Raw genomic sequence first — 3,528 nt, forward strand, 5'->3', positions numbered from 1 at the left:
TCTTTTGATCTTCTTTCATATACCAGGGACATAGTTTCTGCAGGAGTTCATTAGAAATTCGATTCAGAGTTGTGGGCGGGACTAATCTCTGTTTACATGCTTTCCCACTCAGTCCCTCACAACTCCAACCTAGCATTAGCGGTACAACAAAAATGGCGAGCAATATCGGAGCTTTTGTACAATTTTGAGCCAAATGCCGGTTTAGACGAGGAAAACAAAGACGTTCATGGATCCATTTGTCCGCAAGTGGATGCATCAGAACGGGGCGGAGCAGGGAGCTTGTAGCCACGCCCAGTGTGTTTTCTATGTCACAAATACAATATTTTTTTTAAACGAGGTCTTTTCATCTGCTCTTGATTACAACAATTTGAATAAAGAAATACTTGAACACAATTTTGAAACAAATCTTCGTAATAAAAGTACTAAATAATGTGAAAAATGCCACAAGGACCAACGTGTTCTTACTCCAAACTCGTCATATATGGACGTATGGTTTGAGCCCCCCTCCGCATCACTTTTTGATGTTTTGATTGTCCCTAAGTCGCCGTTTTCTGACCCATTAAATCCAAAGTCCCAAACCTGTGGGCTGCAAACCAGTACCGGTCCAAGGGGCACTTGGTACCAGGCAACAGGCAGGGCTGAAATACAAATGCTAATCAGAGGTCCCCAACCTTCGTGACGTGGACCCGCACCCTAACCTGGCACAGGTACCCTAACCTTACCTGGTACCAGTACTCTAACCTTACCTGTACCAGTACTCTAACCTTACCTGGTACCAGTACTCTAACCTTACCTGGTACCAGTACTCTAACCTTACCTGGTACCAGTACTCTAACCTTACCTGGTACTGGTTCAGCATACCACTAGCCTTTCCTTCTAACCATAACCCAGTACAGGTTCCACACCGCGTCCCAAGAATTGGGAACAAAAAACGATGACTTAGGGACACCCAAAACATCAAAAAGTGGTGCGGAGGGGGCCCGAACCACACCTCCATAAATGGCGTGTTGAGAGAGACAATGTGCAACAAGAACATGTTAAAAACACCCAAAACACCATTTCCCTCTTTAAAACTTCCATCCATCCATTTTCTAAACTGCTTCTCCCTTTTGGGGTCACGGGGCTGCTGGAGCCTGACCCGGCCACTTCTGGGCGAAGGGAGGATACACCCTGGAGAGGTCGCCCGTCTGTCGCAGGACTCTAAACTTAACACTAGAAAAATGATATTCATGTGAAAATAGGCGGGTAATCCGTGGACTACAGGGTGGAAATAATCCAAAGACTTCTTTGACCAGACTGATGTAGACGCGTGATTGAGCGGAGAAAGAGATTTTCAATCCAGTTGCTAAAATTCAACTTCAGACAATGCCTGGATATGTGAGAACCTTCAATAATCTACTTGGCTTCTTGGGGTCACCAAGTACTTCCTGCTTGAAAGGCCTGGAAGGCGGGGTCAATGGAACACAGTCAATGGATAAAACTTTAGAATGTGTCAAAATGTGGTCAAATGTATGTCCACCTTCAACAGTGTATTATCTAAATATGTGGGATCTCAAGCCTTCCTTGAAGGAGCAGCTAGGACCCCATTGGTTGACTTTACCCGACAATTCAACCCCATGAGTTTGAGTTGCAAAATCAGATTTGTTGGTCCCATGTTTAAAGTCTAACATATAAAATTATTCCCAATATTTTCATGTTTAGGTGCAAATACTCTGAATATTAACCACTTTAGACGGTTCAAAGTGATTAGCAAGAGACTGAAGAAGCTACTTGTGGTGAAATATTGTGCAAAGACGATAAGTTCAGATGTCATGACTCAACTTCATGAGTCAACTTTACCTGAGAAGGAATGAATGAGAATCTTCATCAACAGATTCAACCACACAGTTCAAGGCTAACTGGTGCCAAAACGTGGAGCCGCAAAGATTCAAGCACCAAACGCTTTTCAATGCGTTTATTACGCCTCTTTTAAAAGGCAGTTTCTTAGTTTACCTCTGAGAGAAAGAAAAGAAAGAAAGAACGCCTCGGAAAGCATAAAATCAACTGAACATATAAGTGTAGGAGTACTTTAAACTAGTCTCACTCTGATCATGTTTTTTAATTATGATGACGCTGTTTTAGCCAAAAATCTGAGTTGAAGGCAGGACATTTGGGGCATAGCAACCCCGTCTCCTCTTCCCATCACCCATAACTGAGAGCTCTCTATCATCAGAAAGAACACCAGAAACACCGTTTTCATCTGAGTTTGACGTCCATGCGTTCCAGGCTGCTCGACTGGTTGGGTTTCATTTGACATGAGCTGCTATGATCACAGAAAGTGTTTTCTGGGTCAGATGAGAGTTCTGACACATGCGTGGATGTACTGTGTAATACTGAGAACATGGAGAGACGGAGCTTTTCCATCGCTGCACCTCCCCTCTGGAACAAGCTGCCTCAACACATCCGGGACTGCACTGACCTTTGTTCATTTAACAAAACTCAGCTTTTTAAAAATTCCTTTAGTCTTTGATTTTCTTTCATACTTTTTATTTTCATTTTTAAATTGAATCCTTACTACTGCTGTTTTTTTTTTAAATCTAATTTGTTTAGTAAGTGTCTTTTAAAAGCACTATATAAATAAAATGTATTATTTTTATTATTACATCAGTGGTACATGCGTGACAAGTCTCTTAGACATACAAAGACATAAGTGAAGTGGTCCTGGAAACCCACAAATTATTAGTCTGAATCCTGCAAGAATCATTCGCACACAGTTGCGTAAAATTTACTTAATATTTCTGTCTAACTATGTAAAATACGGATTAACAGTGTAATTGTTAACCGACGAAAAACCTATCAAAACCGAATTCATGTCAAGACCCGTCGGCTGAAACCTCAACGGACATCGACGAATGAAGAACTCGAGGCCAAATCCGAGTTCTTCTCCCTACCTTTATATGTAACCCTCCAAATGGAGAGTTGTGGAAAAAAAGTGTCTTCAAATTTAGACGTTACTCCCACTCAAATAGTCGCTGGTCACCTACGTTAGCCCAGAACTGCTACTGCTAGAAAATCTTTTCATTCCAGTCCAACAAAAAAAGAAAAAATATATTTAAACATAATCAATATAAAAAAGTTTACATAAAATACAACAGTGGTTTGTACTTAGTAAACTCCTGTTGTAACAGTAAAATCTGTCTAACACTAGAGGCTCTCAGCCCGGTTCTGTTTGCTCAGATGTTGGAGATCACAAATAAAAAAAAATAAAATAAATAAATAAATAAATAACAACATCGGTTTTATACCTTTAAAAATTCATGCTAAAGCAAAAAGTCATGATGTTCATTTAAACGTAAACGTCTGTGCCTCAGAGCGCACCCATCGGGAAGAAACGGGTTCCTCCTCCACGACGAATCGCAGCGCGGCTCACCCTACCGGTGAGGGATTCGGAACTGGAAGTCCGTTGGGTCTGCCCTTAAAACAACTATTTCAAACACCCATTCCCGCTCAAATGCCCCTTTAATTGGAGGGGAAGAATTCCGATTCGGC

This window comes from Oryzias melastigma, linkage group LG23 (genome assembly GCF_002922805.2).
Source record: "Oryzias melastigma strain HK-1 linkage group LG23, ASM292280v2, whole genome shotgun sequence".
Taxonomy (NCBI): Eukaryota; Metazoa; Chordata; class Actinopteri; order Beloniformes; family Adrianichthyidae; genus Oryzias; species Oryzias melastigma.